Source organism: Stegostoma tigrinum, chromosome 8, assembly GCF_030684315.1.
Source record: "Stegostoma tigrinum isolate sSteTig4 chromosome 8, sSteTig4.hap1, whole genome shotgun sequence".
Lineage (NCBI taxonomy): Eukaryota > Metazoa > Chordata > Chondrichthyes > Orectolobiformes > Stegostomatidae > Stegostoma > Stegostoma tigrinum.
The window spans coordinates 90476126-90500424 of record NC_081361.1 but is presented as its reverse complement, the minus strand read 5'-3'; positions in this window follow the sequence as shown (position 1 = coordinate 90500424).

Here is a 24299-nt window from a genome sequence, read left to right as displayed (position 1 = left end):
TCTGCCCTCCCAGGAGCCACTTTCCACATCAAAGCCTGGATTAAACATATAGTTTTGAGTCTTGTTGCAAGGGGCCAATATGGATCACCCAGTGTGACTGACTGATTACCTCACTAAGTGGGATGCTGCCCAAGAGGGAACACTGATACTGGAGAGCCTATCCTGCCAAAAGGGTTACATGATTGCATTGTATCACTGGTGGTATTCCTCAAAGTGTTTGAGATGTTTGCTGCAAATTGTTCTTGTCTATGACACACATTTTGATGGACCAGTAACACAGCAAGTCTGTAAACCGGGCTGTTGGGTTTGATCTCCTTGTCATCCAGCACTCTTCCTTAGCTGGCCAAGGCGTATGCTGGCACACTGGAGGCAACGTTGAATTTCATTCACGTCTGGCCTCACTGAGAGTTCGCTCCATGGCTGTGGAAGTTGAACCACATTGCCCAGTGACACACCATGGGGTTTGATAGTTGGGGAGCAGTGATGTTCCATGGGAGCAGGCTCTTTGAGGACCTTTATCATCTGAATGTTTAGCCTCATGTCGGTTGAATTGTGTGCCTCTGAGAATGCATCAAAGACAGTTTGAAGCTTATATACATGCATGGTCACATGTGCACTGCAGCTTGACAACACAAAGTTTTGTCTGATCCCCGCCCATGTTTTGCAGATAGAGCCTCGCACAAATACTGGCACTGCACTTCGGACTCACAGCAACTGGAGATCCTAAGGCATTCAGTCAAATCCACACGGCTGCAATTTTAGCATTTCTCAGTAACAGCTCCTTTGTTGTACATTGCAAGGTGAAGCATGTGTACATGATCAGGCTAAGGGTAGCCAGCAAATCTGACGGCGCCTGCCAATGCTGCTCGTTTCTAACCCTACCTAAGTTACCCTCAATAATCCTGAAGGTTCAGGCTCCAGTTTACAATGTGTGTACTGACCCCACTATTTTAAAAAGGAGTAGAAAGAAAACAGAGGCTTATCGATAAGTTAGCCTGATAATGGTACTGGGGGAAATGTAAGAGGCCATTGTAAAAGATTTTAAAGCAGATCATTTGGAAAACAGGGACAGGATTGGCAGAGACATAATGGTTTTATGACAAATCTACTGGAATTTTTTGAGGATGTAACTAGTAAAGATGATACCCAGTGGATGCAGCTTACTTGGACTTTCAGAAGACTTTCGATAAGGTTCTACACAAGAGATTAGCCATAAAATTAAAAAAATATTGGACTGAGGGTAATGTACTGACATGGATAAGGAACTAATTAGCAGATATGATACAACCGGCAAATTAGATAAGGGAGAGCCAGCGGACATGATCTATTTGGATTTCCAGATGGCCTTTGAAGATGTGCCGCAGAGGAGGCTGGTAAATAGGACAACAGCCCATGGTGTTAGGGGCAAGGTACAGGCATGAATAGAGGATTGGCTGACTGGCAGAAAGCAGAGAGGGAATAAAGGAGTCTTTTTCAGGATGGCAGCCAGTGACTAGTGGAGTTCCGCAGGGGTCAGTGTTTGGACCACATCTATCCATGTTATACATTAACTATCCAGACAAAGGAACTTAGGGCATGGTTAGGGCAAGTTTGCAAATGACACAAAGATAAGTTGGGGGGGAAGAGATAGTGTTGAGGAGGGAGGGAGGCTGCAAAAGGGCTTGGACAGGCTAGATGAGTGAGCAAAGAGTGGCAGATAGAATAAGCATTTTGGTAGGAAAAAGAATAGAGGCGCAGAGTATTTTATAAATAGGGGAAGGCCTTGTGCACCAGTCACTGAAAATAAGCATGCAGGTGCAGCAGGTGGTGAAGAAGGCAAATTGTATGTTGGCCTTCATAGCAAGAGTATAGCAGGGATGTCTTGTTGCGATTGTACAAGGCCTTTATGAGACAGCACCTGGAGTGCTGTGTGCAATTTAGGTGTCCTTGTCTGAGGGAGAACATTCTTTCTATGAGAGAGTGCAACAAAGGTTTACCAGAAGTAACAGTGTGGAGCTGGAGGAACACAGCAGGCCAGGCAGCATCAGAGGAGCAGGAAAGCTGACGTTTTGGGCCGTGACCCCTCTTCACTTTCTTCATTTTTTCTGAAGAAGCATCCCGACCTGAAATGTCAGCTTTCCTGCTCCTCTGATACTGCCTGGCCTGCTGTGTTCCTCCAGCTCCACACTGTGTTATGTCTGACTCCAGCGTCGGAAGTTCTTACTATCTGAAAAGTTTACTGATTTTTTTTAGAAAGCAGGGCTAATATATGAGGAGAGCATGGGTTGGCTAGGACCATACTTATTGGGGTTTAGAACAATAAGGGGAAGGGGCGGAATCCCACTGAAACCAAAAAAAATTCTAACAGGTTTAGACAAGGTAAACACAGGAAAGATGTTCTCAATGACCACGGAGTCGAAATCAGGGGTCACAGTCTAAGTATATGGGGTAAGCCATTTAAGACTGACACCAGGAGAAATTTCTCCACCCAGAGAGAGGTAAACCTGGATAATTTGCTGGCACAGAAAATGGTTGAGGCCAAGTCATTGAATGGTCTCAAGAATGAGTTAGGTATAGCTCTTAGGGCTAATGGCATCAAAGGGCATGGAGAGAAAGCAAAAACAGGATACTGAGTTGGATGACCAGCCACGATCATAATGAATGGTACTGCAGGCTCGAAGGGCCGAATAGCCTACTCCTGCTCCTGTTTTCTATGTTGCTATGTTACAGCATCCAGGGCAAGGATTTAAGGCACAGTTAAACAAGAATTTGGGAGGAAAAAGGCAGAACCATGAGAATGCTGGAAATTTGAAGTAAAAACAGAAAATGCTGGTGAGAAACACAATAGGTTTTGTAGTATTTGTATAGCAAGAGATAAACACATTTACCAATTCTGGTGGGTGACCTCTCATTAGAATTGAATTTGAATGGGAAGGGTGGCAGAACAACATCTGGGAGGAGACTCAATTGAGACACAAATATATAAGATCGTAAGAATTTAAAACAGGAGTAGACTGTTCGGCCCTTTGAGCCTGCTCTGATGTTCAATAGATCATGGCTGATCTGATATTCCTTACATCCACCTTTCTGCCTCTTACTAGAACTTTGATTCCCTGGCAGATCAGGAATCTATCTATCTGAGCCTTAAATATACATAAGGAATCTGCCCCCACAGCTCTCTGCGGTAACGAGTTCTGAAGAGTCACAACTGTTTGAGAGAAGAAATTCCTGCTCATCTCAGTCTTAAATAGGCACCCCTTTATTCTGAGACTATGCCCTCTGGTCCTAGGCTTTGCCATGGGGGAAACATCTTCTCAGAATCTGCCCTGTCAACCTCCTTAAGAATCTGTTATGTTTCAACTCTTCATCTCTCATTCTTCCAAATGCCAATGAATCTCCAGTGAAACTCCAGAATCCCAGACTGAATAGATAAGGCCCCTTGTCAAATCTCTTAAAATCCTACGTACTTTGACACCCGTCTGCCACACGTAGGATGCAGTGTTGCATTGGCAGAAATATTGCCTTCGAAATAATCCATTAAACTGTGCTCCCACCCACCAATTGTAAACTGGGCTGGTACATTATTAGTTTAGAAGAATGAGAAGTCACCTTATCGAAGCACCCATGACTCTTGAGGGACTTGACTGGGAAGATCAGAAATGGTGTTTCTCTTGGTGGGAGCGTCCAGAGTCAGAGGGCATAACCTCAGGATACTGGGTCATCTAATTAGGACAGAAATGAGGAAGAATTTCTTCTTTAAGAGGGTGCTGAATATACGGAATTCTTTATAGCAGAGGGCTGTAGAGGTTGGGTCATTATGTGTATTCAAGGCTGAAACAGATAGATTTTTAATCATGGGAATCATGGTATATAAGGAAAAGGCAGGAATGTGGAATTGAGGATTAACAGATTGGCCATAGTCTCATTGAATGGCAAATACAACAGCCTGAATAGCCTACTTCGGCTCCTATGTTGTATTATGCTCTTAATTCCAGGGGAGGGGGAGGATGGCAGGTGCATGTTAATCATCGCTTGGCACTAGATGAAAAACAACAGGGATTTCTGTCAATATCTGGGAAATATTCATCCCTCAATACATACCATCAACAACATTGTTGCTGTGCATTGAAGATAGGTTTATTGACAACTTTTTCAGTTCCTTGATGCTTCTATCAATAGATTTTGCTCGTGGAGATATGCAAGTGCTATTGGAAGATATGGTAATCCCCTGTACAAGATATCTCTGCTAGATATGTTCTTTGGACTGGAATAGTCAACCCTCTGTTACAGAGGTATTTTATAAACCTTTGAATCATACTATATACATTAATCTATGGATTTTCTTTTCCCAGGGTGGAAAGGTCAACTACAAGAAGGCGCAGGTTCAAGGTGAGAGGGGGAAAGTTTAGTGGAAAAGTACAGGGAAAGTTTTTCACCCAGAAGGTGGTGGGTGTCTGGAATGCACTGCCAGTGGAGACAGTGGAAGCAAGCATGTTAGCAACATTTAAGGTATATGTTGATAGACACACGAACAGAAGGTAAGAGAGGGATAGAAACTGTGTATGATAGCGGGTCTAAATAAGGAATAGGAAATAGTGCAGAAATAGTAGGAACTGCAGATGCTGGAGAATCTGAGATAACAAGGTGTAGGGCTGGATGAGCACAGCAGGCCAAGCAGTATCAGAGGAACAGGAAGGCTGACGTTTTGGGCCTAGACCCTTCTTCAGAAATGAAGAAATGACCCTTCTTTCTGCAGATGAGTCTAGGCCTGAAACGTCAGCCTTCTGGCTCCTCTGATGCTGCTTGGCCTGCTGTATTCATCCAGCTCTACACCTTGTTATCTCAGGAAATGGTGCAGGCCTGGTGGGCCAAAGGGCCTGATCTTGTGCTGTGTTGTATTGTATTGTAATAATATCTGACAGAAAGCTTCATCCAAGATTCCCTGTCTTGTAAACATGTGCACTAGGAATTTTCAGGCCTCAGTAATCTTCATGGTGTTGTCAGATGGGAGGCTTGACAACACAAGCCTGGGTTTTGTAGGCACCTGCGTGCAGAGGCCAATATCAGCCTTACAAGAAGTGAAAGAGACTGCAATCAAACATAATGGACAAGCTTGGTGACCTTGCACTCTCCAGGTCATAGTTCACAATTTGCAATTAGTTACTTTTAAATGGTTTTCTTATTTGCCAATTACCTTCCTTCATTCCCCTCCCCCCACCGCAGGGGCACTCTGGCCGGCTGGAATACAGCCCCACCCTGTACCTGCAGCCTCCAGCTGCCTAATTGGCCGATCTTCATTAAGAACAAAAGCAAAACGCAGCGGCCATTGGGGATGTAAAATTTTAAAAAGGGAGAAACATCTGGAAATTGGTCAGCAGGTCGGGGGCAGAAAGAGTTAATGTTTCGGTCAGTGACCTTTAATTAGAACTGAGAAACGATGAGCTAGAGAACGAATGCAGAGACTGGGACAGGCAAGGTAGGTAGAAAGAGAATTGAAGTCTGTAAGACTGATGCTTAAGCACAAAAATCTAGCATGATGCCCTAGTAATGCATCAATGGAATGCTGCACAGATGGAGACTCTCACACATTTCCTCTCACACTGTTAGTAGTGACCCCTGGCTCATAGGCCTGATGCTTGGACTCCTGAAATGGTGACAGACATCAGCAACAGTGGTGGCAGAGTAGGGAGTCCTGGTTGTGGTAGGCCCAGAGTAGGGACCATGCAGAATTCCTGGAGCCGTGTTTGGGACCCGAGTCAATGTAGATGAACTCTGTTTAAGTGTTTTCTTAGTATTCTTTGGTAACTCAGATCGGCGCCGGATTGTGGCGACGGAACACTTTTCACTGTATCTCCCTGGATATATGCGACAATAAATCATTCATTCATTCACCAACAACTTACCCAGACTCCTTCCACAGGACCTTATAAGCCCACAACCTCTCACCATTTGCAAGAACAAGTAATGATTGTATGTAATCTCTCTTCAAAGCCACATGCCATGCTGATTAGGAATGTTACTTTTTCAAAAATTCATTCACTAGGTGTGGTCATCACTAGTTTGGCCAGAATTTATTGCTCATCAATAATTGCCCAGACAGCAGTTAGGAGTCAACCGCTTTGCTGTAGGTCTGGAGTCACATGTAGGCCTAACCAGGTAAAGATGGTTGTTTCCTTCCCTAAAGGACAGCAGTGAACTAGATGAGCTTCTCCAAGAATCGACAATGAATTCATTATCATCACAAGCCTCTTAATTCCAGATTTGTATTGAATTCAAATTCCACTATCTGCTATGGATAACAAAGTGTGAAGCTGGATGTACACAGGAGGCCCAGCAGCATCTCAGGAGCACAAAGCTGACGTTTCGGGCCTAGACTCTTCATCAGAGAGGGGGATGGGGTGACGGTTCTGGAATAAATAGGGAGAGAGGGGGGGGGCGGACCGAAGATGGGGAGAAAAGAAGATAGGTGGAGAGGAGAGTATAGGTGGGGAGGTAGGGAGGGCATAGGTCAGTCCAGGGAAGATGGACAGGTCAAGGAGATGGTATGAGGTTAGTAGGCAGGAAATGGAGGTGCGGCTTGAGGTGAGAGGAAGGGATGGGTGAGAGGAAGAACAGGTTAGGGAGGCGGAGACAGGCTGAGCTGGTTTAGGGATGCAGTGGGGGGAGGGGACAAACTGGGCTGGTTTTGGGATGCGGTGGGGGAAGGGGAGATTTTGAAGCTTGTCAAGTCCACATTGATACCATTGGGCTACAGGGTTCCCAAGAGGAATATGATTTGCTGTTCCTGCAACCTTCGGGTGGCATCATTGTGGCACTGCAGGAGGCCCATGATGGACATGTCATCTAAAGAATGGGAGGGGGGAGTGGAAATGGTTTGCAACTGGGAGGTGCAGTTGTTTATTGCGAACCGAGCGGAGGTGTTCTGCAAAGCGGTCCCCAAGCCTCCGCTTGGTTTCCCCAATGTAGAGGAGGCCACACCGGGTACAATGGATACAGTATACCACGTTGGCAGATGTGCAGGTGAACATCTGCTTAATATAGAAAGTCATCTTGGGGCCTGGGGTGGGGGTGAGGGAGGAGGTGTGGAGGCAAGTGTAGCACTTCCTGCGGTTGCAGGGGAAGGTGCCGGGTGTGGTGGGGTTGGAGGGGAGTGTGGAGCGGACAAGGGAGTCACGGAGAGAGTGGTCTCTTTGTGTTCATCTCTCTGCTGTGTTCATCCAGTTTCACACTTTGTTATCTTGGATTCTCCAGCATCTGCAGTTCCCATTATCTCTCTTCACTATCTGCTGTTGTGGGATTCGAACCTGGCTTCCTAGAACGTTATCTGGATCTCTGGATTAACAATCCAGCAATCATACCAATAGAAGTTTGCTTCCCCTACTCCACTGCTGTTGTGTCAAAATCCTCAACCTCTCTTCCTGACAGCATTGCGGGTGCACCTATCTAACCAGAAGAATTTCAGCAGTTCATCACGACCTTCTACACCCCAAGGACTGCAGCAGTTGAAGAAAGTGTCTCACTACTGGCTCCTCTGGGGCAATTAGGGATGGCCAATAAATGCTGGTCTAGCCCACTTCCCATGAATGAATAAATCAAGGTAGATGTAAAAGATCCCGTGGGGCTATTTGAAAGGAAAGCAGAAAAGTATTCCCTCATGTCCCTCAATCAATGTCACTAAGATCTGTACATTATTACTTTGTTTCTTGTGGGACGTTGCTATGTGCTGCTGCAGCAGCTAAATCACATGAGAATCCATCCTACATGAATGGTGTTATAATAATGCAAGTCTTTATTTATTTTCAAAGGCACAGGGAAGGAATAATTCAAAGACAAAGTTCAATATGGTACAGGCACAAAGAGGCCAGAATAGGGACAAGCCACAAGAACTGGGTCTGAGGTGCATCATAGTGTCCCAGAGGTCTACAGCACAGAGAAAGGCCCCTCAGCTTATCAAGCTGTGCTGGTCAAGAACAATTGTTCTAATCTCATGTTCCAGCACTTGGCCTTTGGTGTTGCGAGTGCGCATCTAAATACTACTTCAATATTATGAGGGTTTCTGCCTTGACCACCCTTATGAATAGTGAGTTCCAGATTCCCACCATCCTCTGGGTAAAAAAAAATCCTTACATCTCTTCTAAACATCCTGCCCCTTACCTTAAATCTATGCCCCCTGGTCATTGATCCCTCCTTCAAGGAGAAAAAGTGTCATCTTGTTCCCTGTCTATGCCCCTCATAATATTATAAATGGTTATAAGTGTAGGACTAGAAAGGAAGTTTGGCAAATCAAACAAAGAACATGGAATGAAGAATCAGAAATGAGAGGTAATCAGCAATTGAAATACTAGCCCATTTCCATTCATTCTGAGTGGTTCAAGTGTACACACTGATCAATACTGGCTTCCAATAGCTCTATAGTTAAATCCTTTCCCTCATGTCTCTGTAATCTAATGAATTCCACTAACTTCCCATTCCTTTGTTTCCTACTGTTTGTCAAACCATCCTTCCTTTGCCTATTGCAGTTACTGAGCTCTTCAGTCTTTTGGGTCCCTGGCTCTGGACTGCATGTCTAAATCCAGCACCTTCAGAGAACTTCCTCAAAATCAATTGTGCTGACAAAATTTCCAAAAAACCCTGGGAATTTTTCATGGCGTTGTTAATATAATACAGAATAGACCTCGTTATTCTTATCCTATTCGGTGGAAGCTTCTCTATTGGGTAAATTTGGAGCACGCTCAGATGGCTCTGTGATGTCAATGAGCTGTGACAAGCCCTGTGTTGCCAGTGTCTGACTGTGTACATGACATCACCCTGTGCATGTGTAATGGCATCCACCTAGCCATGTTGATGTGGACCCACAGGCAGGTGTGTGTAAGTCTGAAGTTCCTCTCTGCAGCACAGATACAGTGACAGACTACGAAATGTGAGGCTGGACGAACACAGCAGGCCCAGCAGCATTTCAGGAGCACAAAAGCTGACGTTTCGGGCCTGGACCCTTCATCAGAGGGACAGACAACCTGTTCTGAATTACAGAATGTGGAAATATTTCTCACAAAGCTGCAGCATTAGATATGAAGGAAACAAAGGACAAAGCTGATTGAAATATATGGAATTCTTCCTAAGCATGGACCTCACACTGTTCAAGGAACAACTTCCTGCCTTAGATATTGAAGCAAAGATGATTTTGAGTGTCACATGTGTAGTTTCACCAAACTGCATCAGCTATTTTAAAACTTTGGCATTCTTAAATTCAAATTCACTTGTAAATGATAACAGGTTTTCTATCTTCTGGATTGTTTCCTGAATTTTTAAACTATATTCCTTGAAATGGTATCAGGCTCTGGGTAGTGCCATCATTGTATAAGTCTCTGTTGCCCTTCTGTTGTTTTGCAGTGGGGTGTCACTGTAGCTCTGCGCATTTCTGCACTGATAAATACAACTGTAGGAAAATATGAAACTGTCTATTCTGGCAGGAAGAACAGAAATGGAGCATAATACCTAACTGGAGAGAGGTTGCAGAGCTCTGTGATACAGAGGGATCTGGGTGTCCTCGTGTATAAATTACCAAAGGTTTGTGTGCATGTAAGTAAAGGATTAGGAAAACTAATAGAATGTCATCACTTGTTGTGAGGAGAATTGAGTACCTAATTGAGAATTGAGTGAATAAACAGTTCAAGTTCTCAAAAGCAATTTTCATACAGATAGTGCCTGTAATATTGCAATCGAGTACCTAAGTATGGAGGTAATGCTTCAGTTATACCAGGCGCCAGTTGGGCATGCCAGGCTTATATCTATTGGATTGAGCTCCCTATAAACCAATGACTACTATCATCTAGAAGGATAAGAGCAGTGAGTAAACTCAAATGCTTTGCTAAACACAAAGCTTTGCTTCCAAGCCACTCACAGTCCTGATTTGGTACTAGATTGGTGTTCCTTCAGTGTTGTTGGGTCACAAATCTGAGAAAACCCTCTCCAATGACATTGTGGGTATACTTACACTAAATGGACTGCAGCATTTTAAGAAGGAAGCACCTTCATGTGGGCAACCAGGAATGGGTGAATAAATGCTATCTCACACTCCATGAATGAACTTTTAAAATGTAAGAGACAACTTGGTTTACAGATCTAACATACTGAAGAGTCTTGACAAGATTGATTTGGAAAGCATGTTTACTCTTGTGGGAGACCTAGAATGTGTGGTCACTTTGCAGAGATAATGAGTCAGCCATTCATGACAGAAATGAGGACAGCTTTGGTTCTCAGAAAGGCTATGAGTCTTCAGATCTCACTTCCCAAAGATTATTGGAAACAGAGCTCTTAAACATTTTTAGGGCAGAAGTAGATAGATCCTTGATAAGCAAGGGGTTGAAAAGTTATGGGGTTTAGACAGGAATGTTGCTTAATCAAATTAGCCATGATCTTATTGAATGGTAAAGCAGGATTGATGGAATAAGTGGTCTATTGCTTTCCCTAAATGAAATGTTGGGATGTTGGATGCCTATATGCAGGAGAAGAATTGGAGTAAGGGGTAGGAAGTTGAAAGATAAGTGGGCAAGATTTGTGCAGAGTATTAGCTAGTTGGGCTGAATGGCCAATTGTTGTGCAGCACTCTTAGCAAAATACTTTTAACTGAACCAAGGCAATGAATGAATGGGAAGTTGTTGAAAAGATGTAACGTTTTGGCACACAAAGAAGGAAAGATTTTATCTAAACATCACTTTGCTTGCCAAATATGATACTCATTAAATTGAAGCTGTCTTAGCAGGCAGCTGGGTGTCGCAAATCTTAAACACACCATTTGTTTGACCACGTTCGTGTGTAGTTCGCTTCATTTATGAAATGACTCTTTTTACTGCTGCCACACACACCAGTACAACCCCCACTGTCCCCCAGCCCCTCTAAGTATAGTATTCACTTCTCATTAAAGAAAACAAAGACTAAATTGTTAACAAAAAAATTATGTCTGAAACCTACCGGAAGAACCAGGAGGAGAGTAACAAACTTCCAGCTGTGGAAAAGTGCTGCTTTAGTAATAAACAGTTCAAGTTCTCAAAAGCAATTTTCATACAGATAGTGCCTGTAATATTGCAATTCAGGGTTTTGTGGATGAGTACTTAAAATAAATAAATAAACCACACTCTGCGCAATCACACAACTTTTCTCAGAGAGGAACACCTAGCTCATTACTTGCCCTCATTGTCATCAAAATAAATTTCCTCCCTGAAAGACAAATTATCTGGTTTCATGTGAAATAAAAATCAAAGAACAAGACAGCATCTGTTTCCTCTATATTTTGTCTCCTCAGTCTCTTACATATAAATGAATCACAGTGTTCAAACTTGAATTAAGATCTGGAGCTAGATAAACAGTTAAACAGAGTTCCCATGGTAACTCCTGACACATAACTGTGATTGCATTATAATCCCATAGTAATCAAGTCAAAATGAAAGAAAGATGATAAGGCTGCTAGTTCCAATTTTCCATTCTGTTTTTTCTCTTGTTCCAATCAGGTCATGACTATCATCCTCATCATTGGAGTGTGGTCCGAAAGCTATCTGTTAAAAAAAACAGATAAATTAACTTCCAGAAATCAATGTGCTGGGAATCTTTTTCCCCTCTCTCTCTCTCACTAAGTGATGTATGTGTGAAAAGGATTTAAAAGATTACATTTTATAACTCAGATTAATTTAATTTAGCTTTTAAATTAACCATGACATGCAAGAAAAAAAGAATTAAATAGACTCCCAGAGTCAACTGGGGAAATATAGGGTGTTTTATGACTGTTGATGTGAATTAATATGTCGTCTTCAGTTATATAAAAAATTGAAGCCTCTGTTTCATTGTCACTGCATATTTCCACAACACGAACAATGCCAGGCATTAAACAATCAGACAAGTCAAACATGCACAAATATTACATAATGATGGATATAAACTGTACCACATCCTCAGTAAATTAGAATTGTTGAAGATATATTTTGTAAAAAGACTATGGAAACTTTCTCTTGTCGTATCAAGTGTTCAATGTTACGCTGTGCTCATATTATCTTTCTTTTAAAAGGAAGGATAATGAGCCAGGAAAAGAAACAAGAGTCTTACACCTGCATTGTCAAGACGCCTTTTTGCTGTTAACTCGTGCCTGTGCAGCTGTTTGTAATGCCTGTACCTCTTGCTAGCTGTGCACAAAGTCGGAAAAAATGCTTTACAGCTGTTCATGATATATCCCCGAAATTGTCAACCACCCTATTCACTCACGGGAGTCTGTGATTGACCAGAGTGAAGAAGGTTCATTCAGGAGCACACCGAAACACATCGAGAGGCTTAATGGGAACTTGCAGATGCAAATTTGGCACATCAGAGACAGTGAGAATTCATCGCAAAAACATATCTGCTCAACTCTTCAAGCACCATCTTCCCCCCATGCAGCAGAGTCTGAAGATTCTGCTGATTATGGTCAAAATTGCAATGGATTTTCAGCACAGTAAGACACCATTGGCCCAACTGCTCTGTCCTAATCTTTATACACCACATGAGACTTCTTTTTGCAACAAGGGTACAGGTTTTATGGGCTTTTAGCTGTGGGAATCAAACAGTTTGTCTGAGAATACATATTCTGCGCAAGACCATAAGATGTAGGAGCAAAATTAAGCCATTAGGCCCACTGATTCTGCTCTACTTTTTGTAAAATTCATTAAGAAGATGTGGGTGTCACTGGCTGGACCTGTATTTATTATCCATCCCAAACTGAGCAAAGGGCAGCTAAGAGTCAGCCACATTGCTAAAGGCATGGAGTCACCTGTAGGCCTGACCACGTTAAAATGGCAGTTTCCTTCCTTAGGATATTAGTGAACCACGGCTGATCATAGAATCATAGAATCCCTACAGCGTGGAAGCAGATGGCGGATATATTTCTCAACCCTTCTCCCCGTAATGCTTGATCCTCTTACTAATCAAGAATTTAACTGTCTCAGCCTTAATTGCACTCAGTGAGTTGTCCTCCACAGCCCACTGCAGCAAAAAGTTCCACTCAACTCCAGCTGCAAGTTATAATGTAGAAAAGAGCAAGGCTGTTTTCAGGAGATTGGGGATACACTTTGTTCTGACTCGATACAAGACAAGTGATAAACACCTAAGTAGGTCACTGGAAGGAAGTAATTGTCCCTAGAGGCCCAGCTGTCCATACACTAAAGTAATCTTTCACAATCCGAAAGTAGTGTGCACTTAATGTGCAAGCAGCATGTAATGAATGGAAGGAATGTCATCACTAACATGCTTGGACCTGATTCTGACTCCTCCTTATTACACCTTTGTTTGATAATCGAGCTTTGACTACAGTTTACCTGATCAGTGTCAGAAAATCCTGGCATATCGGTCCACTAGCACAAATTGCGTATATTGTAAGTCAGCTGGAAAACATTGGTCAGACACACCCCAATATTTTCTGCTTATAAAAATTTACTTCAGGGTGTGACTTGGACATCAAATTATGCAGTAACATCTGAGCTCCTGTTTGTCTTCATGCTTCCAGACTGCAAATCTTTAGTAATTTCAGTTCAAAGGCAGTGCTTTAAGTTGTGCTGATAGATATTGAGTGCCAGATGCTGGGCCAGATTTTCCAATGCTGAAAACAGTGATTCCTGAGCTGTTCACACCATTGAGCTTCAGGATCCATCCAACATTTGATTCATGCACAATCACTGAAATTTTTTTGCACATTTGACCTTCCAGTGGGCTATTTGTAATCCTGTGCCACTTGCTGGCTGTGCAGGGAGTCAGAAGAAATGCTTGAGGGGTGTTGGCGATGTATCCCTGAAATGGTCAACCACCTCATTCACTCATGGGTATGTCAGGGCTATGATTGACCAGAGAGAAGAAGGTTCATTCAAGAAGACACCAAAACACATCAAGAGGCTTCTTGCTAAATGTAAAAGCAAAATGCGACAGATATTAAAACAAATACCAAAAATGCTGGAGAAAATCAACATGTCTGGCTGCATGTGTGGAGAGAGAAAGCGAGTTAACCTTTCAAGTCTGCTATGACTTCTTCAGAACACAAGTTCTCAGAAATCAGAACTCAGGTCTGAAAAGGTCATACCAAACTCGAAAGATTATCTTGGTTTGTCTCTCTAAGATGCTGTCAGACCAGAGACAGCATTCTCTGCTTGTTTGTGGCTGATTTGTAATACCCAGGAGCCTCTGTGAATGTCACTTACATTTACCTCATTGAGTGGTGTAATTCGGTGGCTGACAACTTAGCGCAACATAGCGCCCCAACTGCCTTCTCCATTCAAAACCAAAACCATTTCTCCTTCCATCTTGACTCACACTTCCTCACCCACTCTCCTTCTTAATCACACACTCAGTCACTCATTCATTCACTCACCCACTCACTCACACAGCTACTTATTCAGTCACTCACTCATTCACCCCCTCACTTATCTATTCATCCATTCACTTCCTCACCCATACACCCCCTTATTCAACTATTCACCCACCATCTCATTCACTCAGCCATCCCCAACCACTGCATCCACCAAGCCACTTACTCCTGACTCACACACTCACCAAACTGTTCATTCCCCATGAACTCATCAAGCCACTCACTCAGCAAGGTGTAGAGCTGGATGATCATAGCAGGCCAAGCAGCGTCAGAGGAGCAGAAAGGCTGACATTTCGGGCCCAGGCCCTTCTTCAGAAATGGGGGAGGGAAACAGGGTTCTGAAATAAATAGGGAGAGAGGGAGAGGCGGAGAGAAGGTGGATAGAGGAGAAGATAGGTGGAGAGGAGACAGACAGGTTGAAGAGGAGGGGATGGAGCCAGTAAAGGTGAGTGTAGGTAGGAGTTAGGGAGATAGGTCAGCCCAGGGAGGACGGACAGGGCAAGGGGGCTGGTTGAGGTGAGGTGATAGGAAATGGGGGTGGGACTTGAGGTGGGAGGAATGGATAGGTGGGAGGAAGGACAGGTTAGGGAGGCAGGAACGAGCTGGGCTGGTTTTGTGATGTGGTAGGGGGAGGGGAGATTTTGAAGCTTGTGAAATCTACATTGATACCATTGGGCTGCAGGGTTCCCAAGCGGAATATGAGTTGCTGTTCCTACAACCTTAGAGTGGCATCATTGTGGCACTGCAGGAGGCCCAGGATGGCCATCCCATCTGAGGAGTGGAAGGGGGGAGTTGAAATAGTTCGTGACTGAGAGGTGCAGTTGTTTAGTGCGAACCGAGCGTAGGTTTTCTGCAAAGCAGTCCCCAAGCCTACGCTTGGTTTCCCCAATGTAGAGGAAGCCACACCGTGTACAGCGGATGCAGTATACCACATTGGCAGATGTGCAGGTGAACATCTGCTTGATGTGGAAAGTCATCTTGGGGCCTGGGATAGGGGTGATGGAGGAGGTGTGGGGGCAGGTGTTGCAATTCCTGCGGTTGCAGGGAAAAGTGCCGGGTGAGGTGGGGCTGGAAGGGAGTGTGGAGCGGACAAGGGAGTCACGGAGAGTGTGGTCCCTCCAGAAAGCAGATAAGGGTGGGAACGGAGAAATGTCTTTGGTGGTGGGGTCGGATTGTAGATGGCGGATTCTGTTTTGGTTGTTATTGCGGGGAGGGGAAGTGAGGGATGAGTTGCAGGAAATGTGGGAGACACGGTCGAGGGCATTCTCGACCCCTGAGTGGGGGAGGTTGCGGTCCTTGATAAACGAGGACGTCTGAGATGTACGGGAATGGAATGCCTCATCCTGGGAGCAGATGCAGCGGAGGCGAAGGAATTGGGAATAGGGGATAGCATTTTTGCAGCAAGGTGGGTGAGAGGAGGTGTATTCTAGGTATCTCTGAGAGTTGGTGGACTTGAAATGGATATTGGTTTCTATGTGGTTTCCCGAGATGGAGGCAGAGAGGTCCAGGAAGGTGACAGAGGTATTAGAGATGGTCCAGGTGAACTTAAGGTTGGGGTGGAAGGTGTTGGTAAAGTGGATGAACTGTTTGAGCTCCTCTGGGCAGCACGAGGTGGCGCCGATACAGTCATCAATGTAATGGAGGAAGAGGTGGGGTTTGGGGCCTGTGTAGGTGCGGAAGAGGGACTGTTCCACGTAACCTACAAAGAGGCAGGCATAGTTTTGGCCCATGCGGGTACCCCTGGCCACCCCCTTTGTCTGTTGGAAGTCAGAAGAATTGAAAGAGAAGTTGTTGAGGGTGAGGACGAGTTTGGCTAAGCGGATGAGGGTGTCGGCGGAGGGGGCTGGTCAGGTCTGCGGTACAGGAAGAAGTGGACGGCCTTTTGGCCATCTGCATGGGAAATGCATCTGTATAGGGGCTGAACATCCATGGTAAAGATGAGGTGTTGGAGACCAGGGAATTGGAAGTTCTGGAGGAGGTGAAGGGTGTGGGTTGAGTCATGGATGTAGGTGGGGTTTTGTTGGACCAAGTGGGAGAAAATGGAGTCAAATAGGTGGAGACAAGTTTGGTGGGGCAGGAGCAGGCGGAGACAATGGGTCGACCTGGGCAGGGAGGTTTGTGGATTTTGGGAAGGAGATAGAAGTGGGTGGTGTGGGGTTGGGGAACAATGAGGTTAGAGGCTGTGGGTGGGAGGTCACCTGAGGTGGTGAGGTTGTGGGTGGTTTGGGAGATGATGTTTTGGTGGTCAGAGGTGGGGTCATGGTTAAGGGGGCGGTAGGAGGAGGTGTTGGAGAGCTGATGCCTGGCCTCGGCAATGTAGAAATCAGTGCACCATACTACAACTGCGCCTCCCTTGTCCGTGAGTTTTATGTTGAGGTTGGGATTGGAGCAGAGGGAGAGGAGGGTTACATGTTCTGTAGGAGAGAGATTGGAGTGGGTGAGACGGGTGGAGAGATTGAGGCCCGTTCCCATTCCCATTACCATTGTGGCATCCTCTACATCGGGGAAACCAAGCGGAGGCTTGGGGACCGCTTTGCAGAACACCTCCACTCGGTTCACAATAAACAACTGCACCTCCCAGTCGCAAACCATTTCAACTCCCCCACCCGTTCCTCAGATGACATGTCCATCCTGGGCCTCCTGCAGTGCCACAATGATGCCACCTGAAGGTTGCAGGAACAGCAACTCATATTCCGCTTGGGAACCCTGCAGCCCAATGGTATCAATGTGGACTTCACCAGCTTCAAAATCTCCCCTGGCCCCACCGTATCCCAAAACCAGCCCAGCTCGTCCCCGCCTCCCTAACCTGTCCTTGCTCCCACCTAACCCCTTCTCCCACCTCAAGTCACACCCCCTATCTCCTAACTCCTCACCTCAACCTGCCCCTTGACCTGTCCATCCTCCCTGGACTGACCTATCTCCTCCCTAACTCCCCACCTACACTCACCTTTACTGGCTCCATCCCCGCCTCTTTGACCTCTCTGTCTCCTCTCCACCTATCTTCTCCTCTATCCACCTCTCTGTCTCTCCCTATTTATTTCAGAACCCCCTTCCCTTCCACCATTTCAGAAGAAGGGTCTTGGCCCAAAATTTCAGCTTTCCTGCTCCTTTGATGTTGCTTGGCCTGCTGTGTTCATTCAGCTCCGCAACTTGCTGTATCAGATTCTCCAGCATCTGCAGTTCCTACTGTCTCTGAAGCCACTCACTCACTGCCTTTCACACCGACTGCTCACCTACCCATGCTCTCATTCACCTATTCATTTGCAAGCAAATGAGTTTTATTATTTTTCTAGTTTTTTTTTGCCCTGGAAATTATTGATGATATAAACAAGCATTAATATGCAGATCTGCTTTTCCTGCTGGGAAAAGAATTCACTCTCTGAATGTACCTGTGTATCTGATGCCTGCTTCAGTGATTATTGATCTCTGTAAACATATTTGCTCTAACTTCTTCATCTATTCACAAATTTCTTTCAGTAAATTATTCTAGAGTAGATACTGAGCGTTATTTTGCATTTGTCAACTGTGCTGGGAAATAATTACTAATGAACTATTTCTATCCAGGCCCTGACTATTTTTAAAAATCTGTTTTTGAAATACAGGTGTTGTTGGCCAGGCCTGGTTTTATTCCGATCTCCAATGATCCTGAGAAGATGGCAGTGAGATACCTTGAACTTCTGTCTTCTTTACAAAGCAGACACATACATAATACTTTTGCTGTAGCAATTTGCTGTAACTGAATGGCTCACAGGGCCATTTCAGAGGCAGATGAAAAACAACTTCATGTTGTAGGTCTAGATTTAGGTGGTGGTCAGACCAGGTGAACATGGCACAGTGGCTCAGTGGTCAGCACTGCTGCCTCACAGCATCAAGAACTTGGGCTTGATTCCAGCCTCGGGCAACTGTCTGTGTGGAGTTTGCACATTCTGCCTGTTTCTGCATGGGTTTCCTCCCACAGTCCAAAGATGTGCAGATTACTTGGATTGGCCATGCTTAATTTCTCATAGTATCCAGGGATGTGCAGGCTAGGATGATTAGCCATGGAAAACAAGGTGTAGAGCTGGATGAACACAGCAGGCCAAGCAGCATCAGAGGAGCTGGAAAGCTGATGTTTTCCTATTATCTCTTAGCCATGGGAAATGCAGGATTGCAGGGATCGGCCAGGAGGCTAGGTCTGGCTGTGACGCACCTTGGAGGGACAGTGTGGACTTGATTGGCTGAATGGCTTGCTTCCACATTGTAGGTATTCTATGATTCCTCCCCAAAGAATATTAATGAACCAGACTTCTTTTTAAAAATTTTTACAATTAACGAGTTCAATTAATATGATCAATATTTTATTCCAGATTGAATTTAAAATCCCACAGCTAACTCAGTCTGATTGGAGTACACATCTCCAGAGGTTTAGGCCAAGGCTTTGATTTACTAATAAAAATACCTCTATAAGCCAAAGCACCACGTTTTACAATTAGCAAGACCTCACTGCTATTTTTGTGGTATTTTTGCCAGCAAAATGACTGTTGCAATTTTTCTAAAAGAAAAGCAACAGTGTGTGATTTCCTCTGAGATATTTTTGAAATATTTGATGAAATATATATTAAAAGAAACCTTGCTTTGCTGTCACTCTCAATCGAGCTAACGGGGCATTGGTGTGGGTAACCTGTCTACGAATCATTCTTATCTCAATACTGAAAAATACTTTAACATAAAATATATACTCATTTATTTGTGTCTGTCTGAAACTAAGTGCACGTTTTTGAAAACAAACCTCAAAGTAACCTTTGAAATACCCCCATGTTGCAATTGTACAGGACATTGGTCAGGCCACTTTTGAAATACTGCTCTCCCTGTAATAGTAAATATGTTGCGAAGCTTGAAAGGGTTCACAAAATATTTACAAGGGTATTTCCAGGGTTGGAGGGTTAGAGATATAGAGAAAGGCCCCCCTTTGGCCTTATGCTCAATCCGTTAATTACAGGGCAACCTTTCTGAGAAAGACCTACCAGATCTTGGGTCAAGGAATGGAAAACAAGCCAAGTCACCAAATAAAGGCAAAATGCTGCAGATGCTGGAAGTCTAAAACAAATACAGAGTGTACCAGAGAAACTCAACAGGTCTGGATTTGGTGGGTTGAATGGTACTGTCAAAGGAGCCTAGGTGAATTGCTGAATCACAAATAACTGCAAGAACTGCTGCATTCCAAATTATTGGTGAACGTATCATCAAACTATTGTGACAGCTCCACCAAAATGATCTGAATATGAATTGAAATTAATTGAGTGATAGATACATATAAACTCTCCTCCAAGTGGTAATAAAGCTGACCTTTGCCTTTTATGATAAAATGCAGCTGCCAATTATTTGAAACATATAGGATTCTGAAAGGCCTTGACAGGGTAGATTCTGAGAGGCTGACTTAAAGAGTCTAAGATTGAAGAGGTATAATCTTAAGATGGGTTGTTGGGTATTTAGGACTGAGGTTATTTTTAACTCAAAGAATTGTGAATCTTTGGAATTTTACTCTCAAGAGCTGTGGAGGCTCAGTCATTGTTCGAGATTAAGATCAAAATATTTTTTGGCATTAAGGGAATCAGGAGATACAGAAAAGTGGAGCTGAAAATGAAAGCCGATGATGATTTTGTTAAATGGCAGAATGGTCACATAACTCATTCCTGCTCCAATTTCACATGCCCTTATGAAAAGTTGAGAACAACAACATGTTCAATTTATGCAGAACAATTCAATCAAGCACAGTGGCTAAATGAAAGCTGTCACTTCATTCCAATTGGTACAAGTTCACCCTTCAGTCAAATTAAATCAGAAGTAATTTAATGCTATTGAAAAGAGAGACATGTTGCCCCAGATGTTGCCATCTTGCACTCGTCAGGACAAAGGCATGAAGGCCAAGTTTCAAATGATCACACCAGTTCAAACTCCAATAGAATAACCTGCTGAGTGGTTGGCCAAACAGTTGCCACAGTGAAATCTAAGGGCAACTATAGGGTCCCTGTGTTCCCTGTAATTTGACCAAATTTAAAATGTATTCCTTTTAATTGCAGCGAACAGGTATGCTGTATGTCACTTCTTGTATGCCATAATGAGCCTTTGTACAAGTTCCAGCACATTCAGGATTGTTTCGACAGTATTATCCAATTATGTAGACAAGAGGACTTAATAAAGCATCTAGTTTTTGAACCATCACCTACGTGCGCTAATGAGTTTAATACATTGTTATGGTAGTCCAAAAAAATCCAACAAAATGTTGATGCAGTTGAGAAAAATAAGCCAAGAATTAAAGTAAGGACAAAGAGCAAGTTATGTTACATATTGTCATTAACAACCTGAGGCTACTATTTTATAATTTTGAATCAATAATATTTGTTATATTTTACTGTGCATACATCCCATCAAAATGACAATAGGTGTTAATTCTTCAGACAGAGACATGTTAAAATACAAATTTTAATTATACCAGCAATTCCTGTCATGTGACAAATGGAAAAATTGGAAAAATCTAACATCACACTATGTGGTTACAATGTGGAAAGATTAACATCCCAATTGAATTGTCCCACCTGAGGGACAAATCTATACAAAAAAGAAGGTCCTGTGTAGATATTGGACAAGCCAGTGTGGGTATGACTGTGTTTGTAGTACTACAGGTAGGTTTATAAATCTTACACCAAAGAACAAAAAGCAGATGATGTTTTCCTTCCTGATCACCCAGAGAGTGACTTGAAGTATATTTCCAACTAAATGTCAGAAATGTATTCAGGGTACTACAAAACAAAAAGACAGTTGCTACATTTTTGGGATATTCCCTTTGTCACAGCCCCAGCATTTGTGTCCTTTCCTTATCAGATAATTAGTTATTCTAACTATTAGCTATTCGTTGCTGTATGTGACATTCTGCTGTGTATGAATTAGTTTCCGCATTCTGATTACTCTTCAAACTTAAGCATCTGCCTATGAAGAACATTGAGGCAGGATTGTTATTTCTAGACTTGACTATTCGAATAGTCTTCTGATCAGCTAGCCCCATGTTCTACGCTATGTAAACCAGAGTGCAACCAAAACCCGGCTGCTTGTATCCCAATTTATGGCAGTTCCCATTATGCATGTGCTCAGCTGACCAACGTTGACTCTCAGTCCAACAATTTCCCTATCTTAGAATTCCCACCCTGTTTTCAAATACCCTAGGTACTTTGCTCTTTCCCATCTCTGTAAGCTCCTACAATCTTTGATTATCTGCACATCCACTCAAATTCATGTCACAGGAACATTGGCAAACAAACTTTAAAAGGAGGAAACACATAGAAGGTATTCAGGAGGAAATCCTAGAGCCTGGGGTCGAGGCAGGTGAGGGTATGGGCACCAGTACTGTAGTAAAGAATACCAGGAGTAAGCAAGTTATCAGAATTGGAGGGGTGCCGAGATGCTGTAGATGGGGTAGAGATTATTGAAATGCTGGTGCAATGTCAAATAAACAGGATTCTTTGTCCTGGATAGCATCAATCTTCTTGAGTGCTTTTGGAGCTCCAGTCATTCGATCATATCGTTGCCTTGTGCCTTATGTTCCAACCAGATGACTAGGTGTGAATGAGCTCCCATATTTTTAACCCTCCTTGGTCAGTTGCAACAAATATTTTTAATTCTTTTTATCAGTGAACTTTATCACATTTCAGTTAAAATGGAAGACTGGGAAAAAATGAAGGCATCAATCATCTGGTTTTCTCAGGAGAAAGTAAGAAGCATTTTTTATATCATTTGGGAATTTAGATTTTGAAAATAGAGACAGATGGATTTTGCTTTCAGTTCTGTGAATACAACTGTTATTTTTGGGCATCAAAAAACCATTTGGAACTGTGACTAGCAGCAAAACAGCATGATGAGCTCTCCTTAATTCAGACAATGAAGGCCATCAGTTTAACTGGGACAAAGTAACCATAGTAGCCCAAGCCAAACATAGACATGCACGGGATTTCCTAGAAGCATCATTCTCCACCCACACTTCAATGAACAAACATATAGAATTGGACCCCATATAGAAAACCCATACAAATCAAAACCAGAAATGAAAGGACTCACCATAACGGACGGGACAGTATAAATTCCAAGTGGAGTAGAATAATATCGCTGCATTGGAGGCTCTGCTGATGATATCACCTATCATAGTGATGAAATGACTGAACAAAAACAAGCCAGCTCGGCGAGCAAGTCAACAGCCTCAGTCTAGCAATAATACCTCTTGACATTGCAAATTGCCAGGGATGCAATCTATCCAACAATGTTGACTTACATGAAAGATTAACCCCCCCCCCCCCAAGGTAGAAAACTCCTTAATATCAGATGCTTTCTTGAGAAAACTGACCAGCACAGACATATGTGATATACAGAAAATTAATGAATGTAATATCTACACCAGATTGTTAAGCCACTCTCAATTCTGCAGACAGGAGACTCAGCCTGTCCTTCAGTATTGCGCAAACAGAATTCAATTATCAGCTCACATCTGAGCATGCAAGTAGTTACATTGGCTGAAGGAGACATTATGAAATATGTTGAGCACCTACAATATCTTGGCAGCAACTTCTCTCAAAAGGCCACTGTTGATGCAGGGATCCAGCACCACCACAGCCATCTGTGAACTACGGCAGCCAGCATTCAACAAGAAAGGCCTCCACAAATTGGCAAAAGCACAGAACAATTGCTGTTGCTGTACATCTGTACTGCCGAAGGTTTTGAAGTAGATCTGTAGCTTGGGTTGTGGGTGTTGAGGTTGGTTGGCTTGCGGAGCTGGTTTGTTGTTCCATAGACATTTCATTACCGTGCTTGGTAACATCCTCAGTGCAGCCTCAGATGAAGCATTGGTGTGTTTTCCCGCCTGGGTTTCCAACCCTGGGGTCTGTTGCAATGGATTGCCTCACTTCTGGGTTTCCTCCATAGTGGAATGTATATGGGGTCGAGTTCGATGTGTTTATTAATAGCCTGCTTCATGGAGTGCCATGCTTCCAGGAATTCTCATGCTTGTCTCTGCCTAGCCTGTCCCGGGATCTTGGTGTTGTCCCAGTTGAAGTGGTGGTTCTCCTTGTCCGTGTGGATTGAGATGAGTGAGTATCGGTCGTGTCTTTTTGTAGCCAGTTGGTGTTCATGTACTCTTGTTGTTCGCTCCTTTCCTGTTTGTCCGATGTAGTGTTTCTCACAGTCTCTGCTGGGGATCTTGTAGATGCCATTGGTCCTGTCCATGGTGGGGAGTGGGTCTTTAGTTCAGCTGAGCACTTGCCGTGGGGTTGGTGTGGGCTTGTGTGCCTCTCTGATGCCCAGTGGTTGTAGGAACCTTATGGTGAGTTCTAACGTGTTCCTGATGTAGAGTAGTGTGATGAATGTGTCGGGGCGTGTAAAATCTTTCTGATGTTGTTCCTGTAGGCATCTCGTGACCCAATTCTTTGGATATCCGTTATCCTTGAACACTTGGAAGAGGTATTCTTCTGTACTGTACATCTGTACTGTACTATAGCAATCATGGAATCATACAACACAGAGATGAACTTGTGCCTTCAAGTCTTGGACCATCAGGACTGCACTAAGCTATCTATACTAATCCCACTTTCCAGCATTTGGCTCATAGTTTTGAATGTTATGACATTTCAAGTGCTAATCCATATATTTTTAAAAGGTTACAAAGTTTCTCACCTCTACTATCCTCCCAGGCAGTTTCAGGTTGTCACCACCCTCTGGGTGAGAGAGTTTTCTCTCAAATGCCCTCCAAACCTCCTGCCCTTCGCCTTAAAATTAAACTAAAGGCTGTCAGCAACACATAAGAGGGCTGGAAAAATTCTACCGTCAATACCTCCACCGTATCCTTCCAATTCAATAGGAGGACAATTGAGCAAATGATAACTGTCTTTTCGAAGTCATCTCCATAGGACACAGATAAAGATCC